Here is a 26237-nt window from a genome sequence, read left to right as displayed (position 1 = left end):
TCTTTTTTAATAATGTCAGAATTTGTCATTGTATGTATTTGGATTGAGGATGTATTATATAACTACTTGCTTACTATAATTTTATTTTCCCATTTTCTTGATACCCACTATTTTTTAATTATTGAGAATTTTGTTGTACATCATTGTACAGTTTGAATAATCTACATAATCCATTTACTTCTGTTATAATGCCGTATCTATCTATATAGATTCATAGATATATTGAAGACAGAAATCAAGAGAAAGAGAGAAATGAAATAAAATTGAAACTGAGTGTTTTAAGAATGCAATGTTTATTTAAAAGTGCATAAGAGAAAATTTTCTGTGAATGTGTCCTCACAAACTAATGATTCCATCCCCACCACCCAGATCAACATCTGACATTTCAAAGAAGATAGCCTAAGATAAAAATTAGACTGGAATCCTGAATCTGACATTGGCCAGTAAAATGAATGATGTTAGATAAATTATGTTCTAGACTTCATTAATTTTTCTGATTTGGACTATTACAGCCCCTATGGGTTGAAAAAATCAAATTCTGTATGAGAATTCGATAAGTTTCACCAGGGCCAGAATCATGCATAGAAGTTAAGTGACAAATTTCTTTTGTTTTTCCAACTTCCTTGTGGGCACCACATGGACTTCCCTTTCCTATCTTCAACCGTGCTAGCTCTTAGTAGAGACACAACATGTTAGGTTTTTCTTCACTTCCATTTTCCAGTGCCTATGCCTCTATCCTTTGACTACACTGAGCTTCTCATTGTAGACTCCACCCAAGTCAAAGAAATTTTGAGAAGTATTCTAAAATTCAAGCATCGCTTTCCCATCTCCTCTATTTATTCAGTGTTACAGTATTTTGTTTTGCCATGTGGGACTTTTGGCTCTATTAAGTATTAAAGTAAATTATGGCTTTCACCCTTTCAAAGGATATTTTCATGTTAACAAGGAGTGTTTTTCCATGATCCAAAGGAATTGGTATTTAACAGTGGGACTTGGGGCCCTACCACAGGGAGACTGCAAGCTAGTTAGGGTAATATATGGGGAATGTGAAAAAAAGAATAATTTAAGTTTTTATAGAGCCTATGGAACTCTAATCAAACATTAGTTTTTAGTCAATAACAAATCATTATGAAACTTAAAATCTTGATTGAGCGTGTCATTAATATCCCTAGCCTATTAACTTTTCCATTGTTTTTATTGTTGTTTTATAAATTGGAATTTGAACTTGTTTTCTCCTCTTTTTTGTCGGGGGGGGGACACCAAGGGGAGGGTGTTTAAGTGAGCAGGGAAAAAGGTTGTGGTTCCAGCAAGCATGACTGGATTTCAAAAGTGTTTCTGTAACTGGAGGGAGAATATGCTTGCAGGTATTCCAGGCCATAGCTCTCTCAAAGATCTTCCCACATGGCTTGCTTAGCTTTTACTTTCATTTTGTATTAAACAAAAAGTCATTTGAGGGCTATTTAATGCTCTGGTTTGTGTTTTCCAATACCAGATAAAAGTTAAACAGATGAACCATTTGGGGGGTAAGGATTGGGAAATCCACGGCTGCTAAAATGCTTTAAAGTTTCAAAATGGTTTTGTTTTTTTAAACCCATTTTCCATGTTCCAGCAGCTGTGGGTTTTCCCAGGGCTCCCCCTGTGGCTCAAAAGGGAGCTGCTTAATGCTTAACAGATGAGCCAATTGAGTTTTTAAATGCAAAATTAAACTTAAAGTGCACAAAGAGCACAGGGGAATCCACAGCCAAGAATAGACTGGAGGAGGAGAGTGAGCTGCAAGCACCAGGCTGCCAGGAGACACAGACTCTTCTGCAACCAGCAGCAACTGGGAGGATGGTACAGTACAGGCAGGTTTATTTTTTCATCATCCCTCAAACAGGCTGTGATTATACTCCATATTATCAAAAGGGTTTTTTTTAAATAACTACTGGCTTTAGATTTATTTATATATGTCTATTTTTCTTTAAGAACAGGAAAAAGAAAGAAAGAAAAGAAATAGATAGATGGGCTCCATAGAATACAAGTACAAATATATTTTGATCTCCATCAGGTTTCTTCTGTCTGTGATGGTGAGAGAATTTGGTCCCCCCCCCAGGTGCCTTACTTCCTGTGCCTCAGACACTCTTAGCAGATCTAGATTCTCAGAACATTCTGCTTTGAATATGAGGAGCCTGGATGATCGTGAACTTTAGTTGGGACATAATTTGCCAAGTCACTGGATAAATTATTTTTGTCATTCATCTAAATATTTGAACATAAAAAAATCATTGGACTTCAGTACTTAAAAATAAAATCCAGACAAAAAGTTTTTGACAACTTTATGAAAAGTCTTCTCTAATTCAAAACAAATCACCCTAACACCTTTAAAAAGAAAATTTCCATTTTAATTGTCTAAGTGCTTTTCAAAAAATATCCTCCCAACATCATCAAGACTAAAATATCATGATGCAGTTTCTTTTATTGAAGATGATAAAACAACTGTTGGATTCCAAATCATAGACATCTGTTTAGGAGCCAATCTCATGATTTCAACAAGTTTTTCATAGCAATATGTACATTGACATTCCAGAGAGGGATACAGCCGAGCCAATCAGGCTTACAGTCTCCCAGATATCTGGACAATATATACCAGAAACATATATTTCTTGACATTTTGCAGGAGATATGTCCTTTGTTGTCTATTGCATTTTAATTACATTTGAAGAAATTTAGGATAATATAAATAAGTGCTGAAAAATGACAATTCCATTGGAAAATTTCTATTGTTTAGATCTTGCACTCATATTCTGCTTTTAAGCTTGGGAAACACTGAAAATTCTTTAGTTGCTTACTTTTAGAGAAATAATTTTAATGGATGGTAACCAAAAATGCTATTAACATGACAGTAGAAATGTCTTCATTAGGATACGAAGAAGAATCTGCTAGAAAGTTTCCTGTCTGATATTACTGGAGCTCAGAAAAATTTCAAATTTCATATTATCGGAGCCCAGAAAAGGATACCCCGAAGCATGGTGCTTTGGTATGCTGACCACTTTGAACTGAAGGACACTGAAAGGCCTCAGAAGTAGCCTCAGAACCAAAGTCTTGCTGACCTTTTCCTGCCCTCCTGTCTCTCATGCCTCATTCTCCCCCAAAGTGAGTCACAGAAACCAGAATTCCTCTTCCCAAGGCAAGACATAGAAACTAGAACCTTGCTTTCCCTTGCTTTTCCCCAAAGCCAGCCATAAAACCTAGAATTGTTATTCTAACCTTCCTCGGACTTTCTGTGTAAGTGTTGGCCATAAAGAAATTCTCTGACCTACCTTGTCAGACAGATCATAAGACCCTCATTCCAAAAGGGGTCCTGCCCTATAGCCAGAAGGTAGGAACACCACATGGAGAGGCCAAGAATCCAAATAGGCAGGTCTTGCTGGGTTTTCCCACTCAGTCTATTACTGTTAGATCATTCCCTTTTTGTCCAATCACATTTCTAGACAGCTGTCCACTCTTCATTGAATCTAAGCATAAAAATAGACAGTTTTCCCTTGGGCTTCTCAGTATTCATTTCTGAAGGCTCCCATGTCACATAAAACTTTGATTAAATAAATTTAGTATGCTTTTCTCTTGTTAACCTGTCTTTTGTGATGGGAGTGTCAGCCATGACCTTTACAATGGGGAGGAAACATGTCACACCCTTTTCGTCCCTACAATATGTCATCAAGACCAGCAATGACTAGCAAAATCACAAGGTTAGATAAGGTTAAAAACATACACACACATACACACATATATGTATCTATCAGTACACACACATCCCTTTATAAAGTTGCCCATTCAACCACAAATTATATTCATTTTTACCTCTTAAAATTTTCCAAGTAAATCTGATTTTAAGGTTTGAGAACTATCATGACCCACTACCATCCCCTGCAAAAAAGAACAAAGAATCCAATAAATAAATAAGCAAACTATACAACAGATCAGTATCATTTGGATTTAGTCTCCACCTTCATTCTGATATTTGTCAACTCTTACTTATTTCATGGAACATTATTTTACCTTAATCATTTACATTTAAAGTGTTGGTTGTGAAATGACAACTTCTAGAAAATAATTTGGGATGGATCTTCCTAGTGTGCATTTGTGACTGTATTAGACTTGTACCTTTTAGGTAATCAAATCCACTTGAGTCATTGACTAGATCCAGCACTGTCAGTTTGCCTGAAGGAAAGATACTGATGAGGCTGGGCTCCTGAGAAAACAATCATATGGTTAATTGCTTTAGTGTGAACCTAGCCATTGTGATTAAAGCCTAGGACTTGTGTTTAGGTAGAGCGGAGCTTCCATGCTTCAAGGCGCTCCTTGGCATATCTGGTACTCTCCAGGCCTTGAGAAAATGTGCTGAGGCATCAGCATATTTCCCTGAGGAGTTGCAGTGTTTGGGGGATCAATCATTAGACCATATTCAAAGAAACTACGTTAATTTGAATATGTAATCACTGGATCACATACTCATATAAATGCAACCTCTTTCAGAGGGTGATCATCAGAATGCAGACTTAAATAAACAAGAACATACTCAAACCTTGACATATTATGTGCTTGAATTTAATGTGAATCTGTGCTCGCCCCCGGAGGATTTTATACCTGTCATCTAATCATGCCTGTATACTGCTACTGGTATGCTTTTCAAGGACATAAATTAAAAAGACACACGCTCTGTTTTTGAATAAAATGCTATGGCTTTTCTTTTCATAATTGTAAATTTAATTATTTCTCATAGAATTTGATTAGCAACACTTAGGTCACATTTTTTATATATATGCAAATATATATATACACATATAAATATATGTGTGTGTAAATATGTACATAATTAAATTTAATATACAAAGCATTTCAAAACTTTTGTATAATCTTTTTTTGTAAAATTACATAGAATTAAAATTATTATTCTTTTCCTCTCCAGTGAAATCTTGGCTTCAGATTTCACTTTTCACAAAGAAATTCTAAATCATTAAGCAAGTAGAGTACTAGCTTTATTTTTTTAAATTACCTAATATACTTTTGGGGCTTTCACATGTGGAGGCTAACATGCATTGATGCATAAAGAAATAGCTATCCATGTCCCAGTAATTCAAATCCAACACCATTTTGACTAGATTTTTAATATACTCATGAGAGTATCACAAGGGTAATTGATGATGAGTTCAGATTACTTGCATCTTATTCATCTTATAATCTATCCCATAATCTGTTATTATATTATAGGCAATAATATCATTCTGTCAATTATAAAGACAATGGAGTTTTATTAATTTAACTATATTTATTGTTCCCCTATAACCTCATAAAAACTGCCCCGTGTACATATATAAAGCATATTAGAAACTCTACTTCCTTAGAAATAGATGCAGTTAGTAAGATTTAGGTTTTCAAGAAATATTAACATAAAAAGGGAATCATGTCATGGTATATTCCTCATCATTTTGCATTGTTCACCAAACAGTTGACTTCATTTTCAGGGTGGATCTCTGAATGTTAATAGCAGATGCGTCACGTGCAGAAGCTGGGAACATGCAAGCCGTGTTTGGCAAATACATTCTTTGCAGGGAAAAATGTTACACAAAGCATATTGCATCAAGTGCTTGATTTCAAAAATGGAATCTTTCCTTTCCCTTTTAGACATGCTTGATTCGATATTTCCTACCATAATAAAAATTTGCTCGTAAAAAGGTTAAATATTAAAATTGAATGGGAAGCAATAGAAAGACAAAAACCCCTAGTCCCCAATGCAAAAATCAAATATGCAAATATGAAAATGAGAGGACTCTGCTTCTTTTCCCCTCATACAACTGATTAAATTGTCACTGCTGGAGATTACATGGGGTTTTATTCCCTTTACAGCCATATTCAATTGGACAGACAGAAAAATATATTGTCACAAACGAGACCCACCACCTGGGTACACTGTGCTTCCAGTTGCTGCAGAGGTCTTGTCCAAAACTTTGCAGCTACCCCTTTAAAAAAAGAAAAGTATTAGATGCAATCATTCATGACAGACTAGATGGTTTCTAAAGTCCTTTCCAACTTAGAGATTTCAGGACAAAAACTCCGCCTCCCACTTCTAGATATTAACCCACAGTTTCCTTCTCATGTAACAAAACCTTTACCAGCACACTCCCTTTTTATATCTATCGTACAAACAGATCATTCATTTTCCATAAGACTTTTATTTTATATATATGAGGCACTTTTTCCCTGTGTCTGTATTTTATTTCCTAGCTAATTTGGTGAATTTAATTCCTGGCTTATCAATTTTAACACAGAACCTCCCCCCACTCCAACCCTTTTTTGCCCAGTTGTCTCTTCCGGATGGATATATTTGATTCTTGCAAAAATTGGTTACAGAAACAGAAGGATTACCTTTGCCTCTCTCCTGCTTTGCTGTGGTTCTGAAATGGTTTTCCTCGTCTGCCTCGGTGGAATAGAAGTTAGTGCTCAGTGACGATGTTGCCTGCCTGTGTCACCGCACTGCGGGCTGAGCAGAAAGCTGCCTCCAACTGCAGGCGAGTGTTAAGGACGCACAGAACTAGTTTGTTAATGAGATCGTTTCTCCAGTGCAAAGAAATGTAGCCACAAGCACGGGGATATTTAACAACTAAAAGAGGTGGTAGGATTATGTTTTTGAATTGGAGAAAGCAGAAAAAACAAAAAAATAGGGAGCAGCAGATGCTTCATTGCAATGACAAATGAATAGAACAAGTCTGTTTGCCTTAAGATTTGTAGTAGGTATGCACATGTTACTTTGCTATAGAGAAGAAGAAATCGATCCCCAAAGAATTTTTAGGTGGCCTGATGTGTGGCTGGAAATATTTTTGTTGTTGTCAGCAAAATGATGCTTATGGATGTTTTTACTAGATAAGATCTCTACTGTATTTGTTGATATAACTGCAATTTGAAAAAGATATCTTCTCTGATTGGGTAGATGACTAAACAATCAAGTTTCTCATTTCTGGCATCCAGATGGGTAAATTTATAATGAAATCAAGTGGTTTCTTCATGCCAAAACTCCCAAATTTTTGCATTTGAAAACACAGATACATCATCCTTAAAGCATTGTTTTAACGTGAGAATTTTAAAAATCATTGCTCTCTCTCTAATATCATATTATGTCCTTTTCTCAATTCAGATATCTTTTGCTGTGAGAATTAAAAGTAGAGTTGTGTGCATTCTACTGACTTGAACAAATGTAGGCTTCAGCACTTTATTCTCTGTTTGTGTTTGCTTTTTTTCTGTCTTTCCCATGTTTCTTTGTTTTCCTTTTATCTCCTTCTTAAGACTTCCCAGGGTTTTTGTTTTATCATATTGTTCCTTTTGCATTGTTCAATTGTTCTTTGACAAAAGTTTTATATTTAATCTAATTTTCTTGTTTTTGTTTCATTTTCCTCATAGTTTTACATTATTGCTTCTTTTTTTCTCTTTTGCTGGGGCATTGCATTTATTTGTGAAAACACAATTCCTAAAGTCAGAAGAGTACAACGTGAACAAACTTTTCTGTTGAGTATCCTTGTCTTTTAATATTTTGGTTTTTTGAATTGTTTATTTGCTTTCCGAATTCTGGCCATTTTTAAATTCTTTTTTCATGTATCGCATTGCCTTTTCTATTACTGATAACCTTCTTTTTCATTCTACCCCTGATGTCATAATTTCCTAGGCATCTGGTCATTACTAAAATGTGATCAGTATTTATTCAACATTTAGAATAAGCACTGAGTTCATTGCTTCATATATATTTTCTTGAACTCTTACAACAAGCCTTAAAGGTAGACATTCTCATCCTCATTTGATATGAGGAGACAGAGGCCCAATAATTAAGGTACTGTCTTAAGACCACACAATAACTATGGTAGCAAGGATTTGTTCCCAGAGCTATCTGACACCAAATCACCCCTTCTTTCAACTAAACCATATTGAGACCCCAAATCAAAAATAGGTCTTGAAAGTTTGTTATGAATAAGGGGAAAATGTTCTCACATTAAGATTCACAGATATGTAATCATGTCATTCTTAGTATGTACTCATACCTGAAATAATTAAATAGAAATTACTCCTTATATCTTCCTTTCGATAACATTTACCAACTTTAGTCTTATTTGTAATAAAAGAAAACCTCTAAACTCAAGTTACTATCTTCAACAACATTTTTGACTAAAAGTAGGTCCAATGTTTCTTTGTATACATACCAATTTACTGACATATGATTGTAAATATAAACAAACTATAATAGCAAGTTTCTACTAGTATAATAAACAAGAAATGACAACTCTAGAATCATGAAGAGACTGGTGTTGTCTGCAAACCCCTTAGCACTATATCAGCCTTTCCAGTAATAACATCAGCAATCAAATATGTTTTTACAGTTGTCAAAGTAGTGGATCAGACATCTTATCCCAGTCTGCTTGCAGCTGCTTTTCCTCATCCATCCCTCCCTGAATTATATTTGTTTTTGGAGGATAAGAAAAGTACATGTTCCCTTATGTTCCTCATTTGGATTTAGAAACACTCATACTTCTTGCTATAATGATGACATGAGGGTGTCATTGTCTAAACAGGTCATTTTGCAAGTTTTATAAATCCACTGTTTAATCCTTACCACTCTCTTCATCTTATTCTTGCAATGGTATTTTTATATATGTATATTTACATACATATATTTACTTTTAAGAAGCAGACTCTTATATGTGATATTCCATTAGAAGTCTCTAAAATTGCTGCAGCTCTCTCTGTGAAAAAAGTTGTATTTCTAGACTTTGGACAAGAGCTTAATAAAATTCTCTTTGATGGATTGCAGTCCTGAAAGCTGTTCTTGTATTAAGCTGCAATTAATGTTTCTACCCAGCAGTCTCCTAAGGAATTATAGACGAACAAAGATAGCAACTAGCAGACCTGAAATAGCTAGAGAGCTTTGACCACAGAAACAGGATAATAGCCATGCAGTGACTAAGAGGAGAGACTGAGGAGTAAGGAAAACTTGACTTCAAACTTCAGTTTTTATCATTTGCCATCTTTGGAACTTGGGCAATTTACCTCATTCTTCAAATGAGGAACATGATTCTAGTGTTTCTTTGTCTGTAAAATGGAGATAATACCCACCTCAAATAGATTTTGGAAAAATTTAATCAGGTAATAAATATAAAGTTTTCAAGATAGAATTTTGTATTTACTAAGTCCAATAAAAAAGGCAATTGTCATTGTCATCATCATTGCTTATTATTATCTATGCAATAGCTAAAAATTTGATTTCTCTTTTCTTATTTTGGCATGATGTACTGAGCCATAGAGTCCTTTATTCAGTTTATGAGTAGCATTTGAGGTCCTCGTATTTTCTTGTTTTGGTTGTTCTCCCCACACTATAACGACTTGATTATACACAACTCCAATAACTTTAAGATCAAGATCAAGTCTGTCCTAAATAAAGTGTACATAAGCCAACTCTTTAGCACATAAAGCACTTGGAATTTGTGTCTATTGAGAAGTACCTAAGAGTATAAACCATATAACAGCTCTCTCCTTGCTATGTCAACATTTACTGTTTTTTTATTTCCCTAACAAAAAACCCCAACACCACAGAGATGTTAAATAAATTACTGTTAAAATAAGCTGAATTTAATTCATATCTCATATTTGCCTAATGCAAACCATAAATTCATTAATGGTTTGCTTCATTCATATACCTATACATATGTATATGTCTTTATTCATTCAGCAAGCAGTTATCACATTGTGTGTCTACAGTATGATAGGCACTGCCCCCAATAAGCTACAAAGAGCAGTCCCATTTCTTTCCTATATATATATATATATATATATATATATATATATATATATATATATATATATGTATCTGTATCCTCAATAGTTAGCACAGTGCCTGGCATATGATAGGTACTCAGGAAATATTGGCTGAATCAATCAATTAAATTCTATTTTTGGATGGATTGCCTTTCAGGATAGGAACAGTCTGGATACTGCAAGATGAAAACAAAAACAACAAACCAATGGTAATAAGATCCATCTTTCACAATTACTTGCCAGGCAAAGAGTAATCAGGTCTTGAAAGTTTGCTTCAGCTGGGTATGTCAGAGCTTTCCTAACAACATTTTCCCAATCAACAGTTTTACTTTGAAATAACATTTTTTTTAATGGATGGTAGGTGAAAAAATAGTGATAGTTGCAACCTTTGCAATTATCCAAAGTTTGGCAAACTGATTATTGGAAGTAGGGAAGGTCCAGGTATATCAGCTTTAGGAGTTCTCTAAAAAAGTATTATACTTAGGTAAGAATCATAGAACTTTATTGCTTAGAGACTTTAGAAATCAAACAATTTTTACAGATGGAAAAGTAAGGCCCAAAATGGTTCAGAGACCAACCTAAGGTCACTTGGAGCCCTCATTTCTGATGCCTAACAAAATAAATGATCTCACCACTATATCACAAGACCTATTAAATACAAATGCTAACAGAGATAATTCCTTGAATGGCTACATTTTAAATTATCTGTAAGACATTAAAACAATACTAACCAAAAGCAGAAAATGTGTAATAAAATATTCAATATGCTTTTATAAAAGCATGTTATTTTCTATAAAAAGGGTTTTAAAATAATAGAAACTTCATTTGTTCAAGAATAATGTACTTCTATTCAATTGAGTCCCTAAATCCAGATTAAGGCCAGGATTGATTCCAATGGGCATGTCTTTTTCTTTCTTTCTTTTTTTTTCTTCCAGCCATTCATATTGAATTTTAAATTCATGTTAGCAATGGCCTATACAATCCAGGGAGGAAAAGAAGGAGGGAATAGGCATAGGGGTGGTGCTGAAAAAGTTTCTGAATGAAAGTTAGCACTTTAATCTTGGAAGATGAGACTTATGAGGGGTTCCTATACCTAAAATACCACACAGAGTTTGTTTGCAAATAACAACTCAGAAACATTAAAAAAATTCACAATTTGGAAAATTGCAACCGATCCTTTACAAGTAACCGTTCAAACAATAACAAAAGAAAGCGATGATCAATTCTATAGTAGATTTGTTCATCTGAAAGTAAAAGGCACAGGCTTTGGAGGGCCATTTATTGATAATATTGCTCTATGAAGGAAATAAGAGGCAATTATATTACTTTCCCAGGAAGTTAACACTTTAGGATAGGCTATAAATAAACATTCATTCCAAACTATATTTTCTTCATATTACTGGTTAACTGGGTGGTGTAAATATTCTTGAGAAATAAATTTATCTGTATAATATTCTATAGATGTAACAGTGAAGGATGACCCTGAAGAAACAGGATCAAGGCTTTAGAATGACTGATTGTAAGCATGCAATTATTTCTTTCAGATTTATAACAACATTCTTGCTGTTAACAAATATAAATGTAACATTTACTAGGAAATAAGAGACTGCAGACGGAAATAAACAAACCTAGGATGTAGTTCATCTAAGTAAACACTGAGGTTATAAACCTTCCAACTCAAATATCAAGAGCCCTGCAAATTAATGCTACACACAATAGACCCTTTGGAAGCTAACTTAATCCACCCCCCTGAATCTACATGAGGGCCATGCATAACAATGCAGGAGCTGGGTTTCCATTAAGAGTTTCCTCTGCAGGCTGTCAGCTGTTTGAAGAAATAACAATTTCCTAGGCATGAAAGCTTTTTCACAAGGTTCCCACTGATGTGTAATAAAAGTGACTTTCCTTTTTTTTTCCTCCTTCTTCCTTCCCCACCCACCCCCAACAAATGTAACATTATAGGGAGAAAAGGGGTGGACTAAGGCCATAGGCCCCCTACTAGTTTACCTTACGTGGATTATCAGTGCAGGTGTTAATATAATTGAAGGTGTAGTAGCAGATACAGCCCCCTAATAGCTTTTCCTATATGGAGATTACCTAGGTTGAGAATGCCAGAGTACCTGAAGAATAGGCAAGTGAGTACCTTATTAACATATCACCATTCAGCGGCAGCTGCATATCTGGAAGAAGAAGAAGAAGGAAAAAAAAAAACCTTTAAAGAGCCTATTCATCTATGTTAATGGGCCCATTGCACAGTACATTGTGTGAGAAATTAAGTCTCTGGCTGTGAACTTCCTGTGCTGTGCAAGCTGCCTTGACTCTTTTTTATTGCTTCAGTGTTATTATCTTCTCCTGGAAATAAAAACAATCATGTTCTCACATTTGAGAAGCCAAAACATTCTGAGATAACAAACTGGAGATTCTGGTTGAAAGTTTCTTTTGTCTCCCTTATTAACTGAAAAAATATGTTTTGAAATTAAAGTAACCCCCAAATTTACATCAAAGCACATCAAATTAACTGAGCTGCCCTGCGAATGACAAAGTTTTTTTCTCTCTCTTCTTATAAAATACACAATTTAAATTGCTTTCCTAGTTATCATTCCTTTTCTAGAATTAATTTTTATAGACAAAATATGTTAATTTATTCAAATTAGACATGATTTTTAAAAATGGCAAAAGAACTGCTTTCCTCCTGAAAGGTAAGTATAATAGATACTTTTTTAAAAAAAAAAGTATGGTATTTATCCTCAGCAAACAATTTCAATTCCAGGACAGGCTTGACGAGAATTTTAAAAATAAAAATAGAAAAGTTAATTTAAGATTAAAAAAATTCTCCTTTTAGATTAGTTAGAAGCTCAGAATGTTTAATCCTACCTTTCCTGGATTGTTACAAGGACACCATGTAAACTCATATATCTTTGGCATTAAAACAAATTCTCTTCAGATTAATAGAACACATTTCCATCATTTTGTGTGCACATTACATCATCATCATTAACGTCCTCACCATAGAAGGAAGGACTAATGATCAATACTAACTGATTACAACTCAATTAACGGAAAAATTCCCAGTGTAATTTTAAAAACCTGGTTTCTTTCAGACTTGAAGCGTTTTCCAGTTAATCTAATATGTTTTACTATTCAAACAGGTTTAACAAGTATAGTAGACAATAAAAGAATACAGCAGTTCAATCTGCTGCTTTTGTTTGCCTATGTACATTCTGTCTCCACTGGCAAAATTTGTCTAAAGAAAATAATGGTTATTGTCTGATGTTTCCAAGTTTTTGGCAATTGTAAATCTTTATTTTAAGAATTTGGCAAATCAGCCAATGGTGAAACATAAGAGTGGATACATCCAGGATGGATACATGAATGTCATAGAGTTTGTCAAGGAAATTCTTGGAGTATTAAAACTTTAGATTATTCATTGGGTTTTGTTTGTTTTCTTAAATAAGTAAGAGTTTGTAAAAGTAGGAGATAGCCAAACAGATCCTTCTGTGAATGATATGATGACAAGGAAGTTTCTTTAATTTGTAGAGTAAAACCTACATTAATTATTTGAAATAATATGTGCTGTCAAGCTTTTTTCAAGGAAGATGGCCACATTTTTTAAACTACTACTTACTAAAATTTCTATGTTTTATTGATTTATATACTTATTTATGTGAAGCATTGAAAGAGATGAATCTGTTTGCTTTGGAGTCAGCACTTTAGTTCTTGCAAGATGACTGTAAATGGTATACTTTTATTGACTTTGAAAGAGATTGGTAACTTTCTACTGGCTTTTTAAAGAGAAAACTTAAATGATTAGACTACAGTAGGAATGAAACTTGACCATCCATTCTTTCTTTAACTACTTTATATTCATGTTGTTTTATATAGACTATTAAATAAACACAGGATTTTCTAGAATGAGTTCTTGCCTTTCTTAGATACTGTTATTTACAAACCCCTCCCTCTTTATATGGAATTCCTTTCATAAAATACTTTTTTTTCTGACAAAATGTCTTCTAGTTTTTTGGCTAACATTTTATGGGTACAATCTGTTGCTGGGGACACTAGAATACAAAGAACTGAATACCACTGTTTTCTACACAAGGGAGCAGTTGATATTTCAGAAATCATGGAAACCAGTAATTTAGAGAAGAGTAAAAGTAAACTAGTTCTCTTAAAATAATAGATTAATGGGTCATTCACAGTCCTGTTAACACACAGCAACTGTATGCTCCAGGTAATAAGGGTGACATTGTTGCCAGCACAAAAGTGACATCAGGACTTGTCTTCATTGGCATCAGAAATGCCAGCCATATCACCTCTGACTGCGTGGCCCCACATCTATTAACCTTATTGATTTGGAGTCCTGCTGGGCCTCCCTGGAAAACTACTCCCTGCTGAAAGGTTGAAGTGGATCAATCTTGAACCATAGACAAGAATTCAATAAAACAACACAGTAAGGACCTTTAACCATTAAGTATTCCTTAAAGTAAATCAAATTAAGGACCTTGCCATAATGAAGCTCTTTTAAGATTTTTGAGATGTCAATTGATTCCAAGTCCCCAAAAGTAAACTATTGTCTAGAAGGGGCATCAGGCTGTTAAAAGAAACACCTTTTATCTGTTGTGAGGTAATTAACTGAATATAATAGGCAGTGCTGGGTTTGTGTATTCAAGATGGCTGTCATGTATAAATAAGTGGTTTTAAAGTCAAACCTTAAAATGTTATCATTATTTTCATAACAAAATTGAACTTTATGCAGATTCACAGTAGAAAATATCCCAACAGAAAGAAAGAGGTTTTTCTCACTAGCTACTAAAGTAAATTTATTTTACTTATTAGTTGTTTTCCATAACATACTACTGAATTTTCCAAAGTTTTTAGTAAGCTTACAACCCTTTTCAAATTCATAGATAACAAAGAAGACAACTGGGGAGGTTCAGAGCTCCATATTTCTCTACAAAGGCAGAAATGATCTACATATATAACAGGACTGCTACAAACCCATTCATATTTAAATGCAACGGGATTCCTTAGGAATTCAATTTCCATCTTTCCAGATTTTATATTCTTTGGGTTTTGTTTATGCACAGTGCCCTGATCTGTGCTTCAGAAAAACTCATATGCTAAAGACCAAACAATGATTTTAACATTTGCGAAGTATGAGGATCTTTATCTGTAAGTACTAAAAGTCTTAAGTTCACAATAGATTATACATGAATATATAGTATTTTAATTCATATATATTTATTTTATATGTTGCATATACATATATGTATATATGTATATATGTGTATATTATATATATATTTACTTCTGAATGTTTCCATTATCTCTTAATTACTTTTTTAAATGACTAGACGTTTAAAAAATATCTAATATTAGTGAGTACATTTACCTAAAAGTTTTAAATAAAACGCTTTTGCAGTGAAAATTGCAGTCTCCAATTTAAAAAAAATATTGGTTTATATTTTTGTTTCCTAAAATATTTTCTATACGGTATGTTAGAAAATTTAGTGTTGAGATTATTTTCCTTACTGGAGAATAAATACTATATTGTCTTGTTCATTGAAAAATGACCCTGTCAACTAGTTATTATGGTGAAATAATGCCATACAATTAGAATAATAAAAATTAATGTTCACTTGCTATACTTAATATTTATCTTTGATCAATAATCCTTTATAGCCTATATGAAACATCTAACATAGAATATATCATGTGTTATCACTAACACCTCTAGGCAAGGATATTGTAAAGGGAAAAAAATCAAAATTACTGTTTTTCTTTATTGACAGCTCCCTAAGGAATACACTGGAATGAGTTCTATCTGCCCAACTAATTGATAATTATTTAATTAGCAATTTATAATGACAATGGGATTTTACCCCCCACTAGTCCATCTCTTCTTTAAGACAGAAGTAGACAACCTTGTGCATTTTTCCACTACCTTCTGGGAGTTAACACTGGCCACAGTGTGCCCTCACTAAGATTTCCAAAGTTAAACTCTAAAAGCAGTGTGTGCCACCACCTCCTTTAAATCGCAGTACTTCCTTTTCCCATTACGAGGGATGACTGGCATTTTAACAATGTGTGTGGGTGTACAGCCTTGTTGTGTCACTATGGACAGTTCTTACAGCAGCTTCATTAGTTCTTTTTACAACAAAAGATAGGGTTTTTCCCCCTGCCTTTTTCTTTCTTTCCTTTAGTTGGCATGCGGGTTGAAGTTTCCTTGGACCCCCTGCTTGACTTTTTTTATTCCAGAACTTCTTTAGAATGGCGCTGCTATTCGAACACTAGGAATTGTAACTGATAGACTGTTTGCAGAGGAACTCATGAAAGTTCTCTTTGTTCTCCCTTCTTTAACCAGGTTTACCAGCCCCTCCCTCCCACCATCCAAAAAGGAAAAGGAAATCCACTTTTAATTATACATTGATGGAAATCACTGTGTAGGAAGGGTGCATTCACTGTAGAATGCCCATTATATACTTTATTACAAACAAAAAGAAGTGCTTGCATCAATCAGAACAGTAATTCTCAATCCTGAGCAAAAGCTCAAGTTAAAATATATCTTTCTTCATAACACTTCTGTTTAGTTTAATGTTTCTCAACTAATGAAAGAGTTCTTGTTAAGAAATAAAACTGAGTGGTAGCTTTAATATATATGTGTGTGTGTATAATCTTTGATTAACTAAATAGGGGGCTTTGTGTAGATAAAAATAATAAGATTAAATTTATATATAAATCTCTAAAAACATTTAAAATAACTATCTGATTGATGTTTTTGACAGTTCATTCTTCTTGTATCTTCTATTCAAAGAAATAGGCTTGAAGTAAAAATATTTGAAATGGAAGGAGGTGGAGTTGTGAAATTTAGTTGGGAATAATGGAGGAAAATGTATTTTTAATGTTAATACTTGATTAATAAGGAAACTTCAATATTCCTTTGCAAATGAAAAGAAGAAAAAAATTAAAGTATCAAGAAATAAGCACATTCTTGAGATAGAGTTTCAACAGCAATTGCCTTTTAATTTTTTACTTCTAAGGTATATACTTATTGTCTTGAGATTAGAAACTACCTACTTTATCTTTTGTCTTTTGAGGGTTTGTTTATAGAGATATATATATATATATATATATATATATATATAAAAGAGCAGTAAAGGCCTGTGTGCTAAAGCAAAGACATTTGCTCTGGAGGACCAACATCCAGGCTCCAATGATGCTATCCATTTATAGCTTACACAGAGCCATTACCGCTGGATTCTCACTACAGCTGTGTGATGCAGGCAGGACAACCCATTTCTTTCAGGCAAAGAGACTAAGGCTTAAGAGAGTAAGTAACTGGTCTTATTAGTCAGGGTCCATGAAGAAAACAAAGCTAGTACATGTACTTTGGCAATAAGAAATTCCATATAGAAATTAGACCTTTTATGAATGTGCAAGGAACTATTTAAGTGAAAGTCTGGAAGAGGGGAGTAGAGAATCAGAGATATAATCAATGCCATGCTCACATGAAGCACTGGCCCTGGAAAACAAGTGAAAGCTTGCAAGAAAATTTGAGAAACTGTGTTCATCTAGATAGGAAAGTTGTACTATGACTGGGGAGCTTATGGAGTTTTCTGTGGAGAAAATGTTGCTTCTGTAGGGAAGAAAAAGTAATACTTTTTCTTATTCCATTGCAAGAGTCATGGCTGACACTCCTATGACAAAAGACGGATTAAGAAGAAGAAAGCATAACAAATTTCATTATCAAAATTGTATGTGATATGAGATGAGCTAAAGATCCAGGAAAATTGTGTATTTTTATGCTTAGGCTCCATGAAGAATAGACGGTTGTGTAAAAGTATGATTGGATAAAAAGGATATGATCTAACAGTAATAAACCAGTTGGGGTGGGGATACACAGAAAGGCCTGTTTAGATTCTTTTTGGTTTCTGGGTATAGGATAGGACACCTCTGGACTGGGCATCTTATTACCTACTTACAGGTGAAGTAAGTCAGAGAATTTCTTTATGGTCAGCTCTCATAGACAAAGGTAGAGGAGAGTCAGAGTGAGCTTCTTGCATCCATAGTTTTTTCATTTGGCAAGCGGCCATATTTGGAGTATTATGTTCTGCAACGCATCTGTAATCTCACAGCCAAGCATGTAATGGTGAGCTTGGGCCCAGTGATCAGAAAGACAAGTTGGACATGGGGCAGAAGGAGAACAATAACAAGTTGGGGCCCACTGAGGACCTTTGTATCTGTCCCTCACCATATCTGACTGCCACGGTCTTCCAAGAGTGATGTTTTCTTCACATCTACCTTCCAAATCACATACAAACTCCTTTCTTGGGCAACTCTAAGTCAGAACCATGTGGCAAAAGGGGCTCTGGAAAATGTAATTTCCATGCTTAAATGGGAGGAGAGTGGTTGTGCCAAGTTGACAACACACAATCCAACACATTGGTCTAAGGTTACATGGCTATAAGGTGGCAGAACCAAAATTAGAGTAGATTTTCAACTCTAGGTACCATGCTTCCAGGCTATGTTGAACTATTAATTGTCAAATGGGAATTAGTAGTCAAATGAAATTTATTATTTAATTGAAATATTCAGATTTTAAGGATGACTAGATCCTGGGATTCAAACAGTATTGTAGAGACTCAATTTTGTTTTCTTTGCCTTCCTTGGTTCTGAATTCCTCTGAATTGGTTCTATTTGTTTCTGCTAAAAATGGTAAAGCAGAAAGATTGAAAAAAACTTTAGATTACTACAGGCGTAAGTTTTTCCACGAAAGGCAAACATTTAGACCTATAGCCTTCCAGTTTCAGTTTCAACAAAAGGAGAATGCTTCTCTTTCCTAATATTTTTAGCAAAAGTATTGAAATTAAGCTTCATTGGCCTGGCTCAGGTCAGATGCGCATCGTTGGATCAATAATTGAGACCTAGACACAGGAAGACAAATACTGCATGATTTCACTTGTATCTGGAATCTAAAAAAGTCAAACTTAATATAAGTAGAGAGTAGAATAGTGGTTACCAGAGGCTGGTGTTGGGAGGTAGGGAATGGGGAGATATTGATCAAAGGGTACAAAGTTTCAGGTAGAATAAGTTTTTGAGATCTATTATATAAGATGGTGACCATAGTTAATAATAATGTGTTGTATATTTCAAAACTTGTTAAAAGAGTAGATTTTAAGTGTTCTCACTATAAAAAAAAATTAGGTATGTCAGGTGATGGATATGTTAATTATTTTGGTATAATCATTCTTCAATGTATACATATATCAGAGCATCACATTATACCCCATAAATGCATACAACTATTATTTGCAATTAAAAATAAAAATTCAAAAAATAATTGAGGATGATTATCCATGATTTGGATTTGTACCATTTCCAAGAATCAGATAGGAGGACAACATACCATCCAAACATGGCTAGTAGAAAGGTGGCTTTCCTGTGCTTAAGAACATGGAATGGACGATATATGTCCACCATACTGATTAAAGCTCCTTTTTTCAATGAACTTTGTTATTATATAGGGGAGTGAAGGAAGCATGGCTTAATCAACTCTAAGCATATAAACATTCATGAAGCAAAACTGCAATGAAATAGTAACTGAGCAGCAATTATTTTTGATCAATTGGCCATATATTGTATATGCCCAGTACTATTCTGGTCACTAAAGGGAATATAAAAATGTAGTTTACAGTATCCCTTCACAAGATTTACATTTTGGTTGAGGAGAGAAGTTTTATCCACATAAAAATTAGCAAGCAATTGAAGACTACTTTAAGTGATATGGGTCATACTAGGAATAGACTATATAGGAAGGCCTCAAAAAAGAGTCGGTCCTTTGGCCTATCTTTGAAGAATGATGGAAAGAAGGAAAGATATCACATTCTAGAGAAATAACATAGATATAGACATAGGGGCAGGACTAAGCCTATCATGGGATAATATGGCGGATGTTACTTCCCCTTCTTCACTGACAGAATCTCCCTGTTGTGGTTGAGCACAGGAAACTGCCAAGCTTACAGGATAAGTAATCATTGCTTCAAGCCAAATATAAACATTTTCTTCTCTAAGATAAATGAAATCTCTTGGGAAAGTTTTGGGCAAGCTTTTGCTTTCCCGAAATATGGTTGGTAAAGCCTCATCTTTCTCCTTCTTTCTGTCTTAAATATAGACAGTGTCTGAAAGTATAACAGCCACATTCAACCATGATACAATAAACCTGAAAAGGAAAGTCAATATGCTAAAAATGGTAAAGGACAAAAAAATATCCCCATAAAACCATTTTTAGCTGTTTTGGGATTAAAAAAGTCTTTATCTGTTTAGGCCACTATAAGTATTGTATTACTTGCAGCCAAATCTATTTTTAACTGATACAGATAGGAAAGAAATAAACCTGGTGAAGGGTTGGAAAATAGTAGGAAATATAATTTTATTAATCATAATGTATTATTCACACCTCTATGATTTTGTATGTTAGGAACCCTCTGTGCACAATATCTTTATCTCTTTACCTAAAATATTATCTCTTTAGGCCCAGCAATTTGTTATTTTCATATATGAAATTTCTTCTGATTACTACAGTCAGAATAGATGAGGCTTTGGGCTTCCACAAAGCACACCTTGTGTTTATACATAGCACTGAATAAATTTTTCAGTCTTGCAGTATGAGTAGGTGTTTAGATATCCATCTCTTTGTGTAGTCTACAGACTTCTTGAGGACAAAGATGTCATTCATTTTTTTTTGTTGTTTTGTACACAAGTGTCTTACATATGTTATGCTTTCAATCCAGTTTTGTCTAAATGGAATTTTGTTTTATAGACTAAAGAAAAAAGAGGGTAGCACTATTTTCTAGCTCCCAACTCCTTCTTCTAGGTGGAATTTATCTCTCCATTCTTAAATCTATACTTGGCCTAGTGACACACCTTGCCAATGGGATGTAGCAAATGAGACACAAGTAGAGATTTGAAAAGTTATGGTGCATTGGGGCTTGCACCTTCTCACTGCCTTTTAGAACTCTGAGACTCAATGTGGAGAGCTCAGACTTTGTCTACTGAAGATCAGAGACCACATGAGCTGCTGTCCCAGCTGAGGAGACCTTCTAGCCACCAGCTGACCCTTTAACTGATCTCTGTTGCTCAAGAGCAGCCAAGACCAGCAAAAGAATTGCCCAACTGAGCACAGTTTAAATTAATGAGGCTGAGAAATATGAAGTAAATAAAATGATGGTTTTAAGCTACCAAATTTGGAAGTAGATTGCTACATAGCAACAACTATCAAATGCACCATCAATTTTTCAGGATTGCTTTTTAGAACTTTTCACCTCAGGAGGTCAGTTAAAAACATACAAATGATTGGAACAACTGTGTCTTAAAGTAGTTCAGAAGAAATTTATTTTCATAGTTTTTTGGTTGACTTACAAGAATGACTAAAATACTCTTTTGTAATATAGGCCTACCTTGACTCATAATATAAATGGGTTGCTGTTGATTTTCAAAACAGTGTCATAGGACCTACAAAAGTAAAATAAAATTTCTCTGCTTTTTAAGATTTTTGTCAGCTGGTACAATTTTTTAAGCTGTTAAGAGACCTTGAATATACTTTATAAAACTCATGGGATCTGTGATCTACCCCAGTTATGTTTATTATGAAACTTTTATGTGGTATTTCAATATTTTAAGCCAGAGGTTAATAAAACTTTCTGTTTGGTCTTAGCTTGATTCATATGTACTTGGTTATTCATGAGCAATAATCAAATCCTGAGCATCATAACTTACCAAAAATATACTCATTTTATACATGTATTAGGTGTGAATTTTAAAGCCCTAATCAAGTTTCCTTAGTTTTAAACCTTAGTAAACTGCTTTAACCCAAGAGCAATTGGGAAAATCCAAGTGAGCTATAAACCACTTTTTGTATCTATTTTTTTGTGCCTTTCCACTTAGAGAACAAATGGGAGACAGCAAGCTTAGGAAGGGGAATTAGTGTGGTTGGCTGGCTTCTTCTGCCTCCGTCCACAAAAATTCTGCCTTAATTTTTGAGGAGGAAGGTATATGTAGGATGGAGAACAGGTTTAGGATATTCTAAAATGTTGGGCATATCAGCCAGGAGTTAAATTGCCATTCTCACAGAACTATAAGGTAAAAGCTGTTTGTGCAGCTATTCCTTTTGGGGTACCTCATCGTGACATGAGAAGTCACAGCTTTCACTTGGATCAGAGTAGACATCTTCTTTGTGAATGGGCCACCCATCCATCCCAGCCCCAACTTGACAGTCCTTTCCTTCTTATTACAAAAGATAAATTTGCCAGAGATGCTTTCAGCTGCTTCAACTTCATCTTTAAACTCTGTTTTAATACATTCTCACATCTTAGATGGTCCACAGAAAAGAGTATATATATACACTTATATGTATTTTTTGTATAAATAACTTCAACTTTATGATCTGCACAAACAGAAGACCATAGTTATAAACAATATGTCCTAACATTCCTGAAGCAAAGTTGGAATTAATTTTAATGTACTATGGTTACTGAAGGATGACATTTGTGGTGAGGATTTCTCCCAAATTCCTTATGCTATGGACTAAATGTTTGTGTCCTCCCAAAATTCATATGTTGAAATCCAAACCCCCAGTGTGTTGGTATTAAGAAGTGGGGCCTTTGGGAGGTAATCAGGTCATAAGGGTGGAGTCTTCATGAATGGGATTAGTGCCCTTATAAGAAGAAACATCAGGGAGATGCTGCAAACCAGGAAGTGTTCCCTCACCAGGCACAGCAGATATGCTAGTTCCTTGATCTTGGACTTTTCAATCCTCCAGAACCAAGAGAAACAGATTTCTGCTGTTGAAGAGATCTACAAAGTCATAATGCTAATCTTATTTCCTACTTTTAAAACATTTAACTGAGTTTTTAAATTATATTATGGATTGTTATTTCTCAGAAATCATGCTATGGATAAGCTACTCTGAGGAATTAACCTTTGAGTCATTTATTCTCATCATAAACACTTAGAAACGTGGTGGAGGTAGTAACAGTTACTTTTAAATTTTGAACAAGGAAATGAATAATCAAAATCTCCAAATCTGTTGGGAAAGGTAAAGATATAAAATGACCTCTGATGGGGGAAAAACAGGGAATTAAACATCATGGAAGCTTGTTTTGGTATCATATAGATATAGGCAGTTCAAGCTTGGTATGATGATTCCAAAATCATCAGTTTTTTTTCCTTAATCAAAAAAATTAGATCAGGACAAAATATATGTAATAGAAAATTTACCATATTAACCATTTTTAAGTGTATAGTTCAGTGACACTAAGTACATTCACACTGTTGTGCTACCATCACCACTATCCATTCACAGAACTCTTTTTATCTTGCAAAACTGAAAACCTGTACCTATTAAACATAACTACTCACTCCCCGCTCCTACCAGCCCCTGGCAGCCACCATTCTACTTTTGGCCTCTATGAATTTGACTATTCTAGATACCTCATATTCATATAAGTGGAATCATACAGTATTTATTCTTTCGTGACTGTATTATTTCCCTCAGCATAATGTTTCAAGGGCCACATTTCAGAATTTCCTCCCTTTTTAAGGCTGAATAATATCACATTGCATGTATATAACACATTTTGTTTATCAATCATCAGTCTTTTAATGGGTTATTTCTCCATCTTCAACAATTCATGCTAGTTGCTAGAGTCTCTCGATAGTCCACTACAGCAGGGAGAAAAGAAAAAGAGAAAGCATGACCCTTATCTTTTTGAACACTTCTTACAAGTTGAACACTACACATCATCTTACCTGTCATTGATCAAAACCTAATCACAGGGCCAAATGCAGCTGCAAGGAGGCTGGGAAATGTAATCTCTCTTCTGGGCAGTCCTGTAACCTGGGATTCCTTTAATAATGAATAAGGAGATAAAAGATATTGGGGGAACAATAAGAAGTATCTTCTGTATTTACTAAAGCAATATGCACAGACTTTTCTAAAAGACATCCTTTCTTGGAGTGTAAGAGGCAGCTCCTCAATTTGTGAGTGTGATGTGATAAATCTAAGTCTCATCAAAAGGAAATTTGGGTATGACTGGGTCTTTATATTTTATATAGGGATTGAAGAATCAGGAACCAAAAATGTTAGTAATAATATCGAGTCACATAACTGAAATTAGATTTGTTGTGTATGTGGAAATTATTGAAGATTTTTACATTATTTTATTTTTTGAAAATTTGTATATTGTTTGAATCTTATTCTAGTCTCGTATTGCTTTTATATTTATAAAAAAATAAAACTTTTTTTATTGGTAGAAAGAGAAGAATTTTTTTTTTGGTTTTTCTTTGCTTTTTGCTATGTTTAAAGCTTTCCAGTGTTAAAATAACTATGTAAACAAAGCAGCCAAGAAATATTGATATAGTATGTCACATGTTAAATAATGTGGACTTTATTCTAACAGCAAAAAAAAAAGGAAATTGTGAATAGTGTTTATCAAAGAACTGAAATGATGAAATTAGCAATTTAGAAAATAACTGCTCTGAGCGCAGTGTGCAAATAGATTGAACAAGACAAGAGTGAGATAGGAAATCTAGTTGAGATTTCTGATTTCAATGTCAGAAAGCTAAGATAGCTTGAGGAGGAATTTGGAAGAAGAATTTGAGTCCTCAGGAGATGGAATTAACAAAACTTGTTGACAGATCAGATGAAGCATGAGAGAGAGAACAGAAGGTAAGAAGAAAGACCTGGTGTCTGGCATGACCTTCCGGGTAAATGGTAGTAAAACTTACTGAGATAGGGAACATTCTCAGAAGAGCAATTTTATGTGAAGGAAGGATAAATTTGGTTTGGGACCTCTTGAAAGCAAGACATCTGTGGGATTGTCCATGCAGAGCTCAGATATCCCGGAGGTAGTTTAATCTCAGGGGAGAGAGAAAGCAGACTGTAAGGTTTGCCAGGATTATGGGGTTTCCAACAGGACTTTTGGTGCTAAAATCAAAAACTCCTGGGCAAACTGAGATGACTTGGTAATCCTACATACTATACATATGAATTTGAGAATCATCAGTATGTGACATTGAGGAGGTACAGAGAATATCATCCCCATGTGACTGTTACTACCTAAGTATACTTTCTTTTACTGTACATATAATTACATGCACTTGCAGCAGCACTAAGGTTTTGTATATAAAATTTTGTACACAATATTTTGTCTCTCCAATAAAAGTTTTAACTCCATAATAATAAGAATTTTTTTTTTCATTCCAAGAAATCCCATTCTGGATATTAAGACTAACTTTTAGTAAATAGAATTGACTAATTAGAGAGTTAAACCATATTTGGGAAAAAAGTAGATAAAGAAAGAAAAGCACCACATGATATATGCCATGTATTTCAGAGTTTTACGAATTTTTGGTCAAAGGCTTCTGTAAGGATTATAGATGTAAGAGTACGTAGAATGAAACATTTCTAATTATAAACATTAAAGGGCTTTCCATGTTTTGTCTTACTCAGCCACTGATAGTTGATAGTCACTTTTCTCTTTGCAGTCATATTTAGAACCCATCTTTCTCTGAAGATTCAAATAAAAACAAAGCTGTGAAAACAAAGTAGATAAAATAAGTTCATAATTGTGAAGAATAGAAAGATGCACTATGACAATGTTAAGAAACCATTGAAATGTTAACTCTGATAAACTTTAACCAGACTTGTCTTTCAAATGTTTAGTCCCAGTACTCAAACTCTGCAGTTTGTCACTCTTATTTTTAGTTGTGGTATACAAACTCCTGAACCCTCTATTCTGGGATGAAAACATTATGTCTCTGAGTTTAAAAGAGCAAGACTCACAGAGTTCACTCTAATCTGTTGCAGACGGAACAATTTTTGTCTTTGTTTTGATAGCTGTAGCTGGGATTTGGTGTTGATATTTTACTTTCTTATTAACATTACAGTTTAAAAAGCAATAATTTAATCCTCATAAAAAAGTCAGAATAAAAGGATTATTCCAACTATACAGAAGAGTAAATTCAGACATTTAAAAAAATAAAAAAATTTAATAATGTTAATAACAACCATTTATTGAGAATCTATTATGCACCAATAACTAGGCTGGATCTCATGTATATATCCATTACACTACCACCTCCATTTTACAGCGAGGAAACTAAGGCTTAGGGATGTTAAATAATTTGTCTAAGTCAATACACCTAGAGTTACTGGTGTGGACAAGATTTGAAATGACTGATGACAAAATGTATGTACACTAAGTTGCCTCTATATTTATTATTTATCTCCCTCCTTTAAAGTATTTGGTATAATGAACACACATACATGTACACACACAAGTATAGTGACTGTCACATAAACAAGCTTAACAACAACTGTATAGATGCTTTCCCTCCAGTTACAATGG

This window comes from Lemur catta, chromosome 1 (assembly GCF_020740605.2).
Source record: "Lemur catta isolate mLemCat1 chromosome 1, mLemCat1.pri, whole genome shotgun sequence".
In the NCBI taxonomy this organism is placed as follows: domain Eukaryota; kingdom Metazoa; phylum Chordata; class Mammalia; order Primates; family Lemuridae; genus Lemur; species Lemur catta.
Note: the sequence above shows the minus strand (reverse complement) of the source record.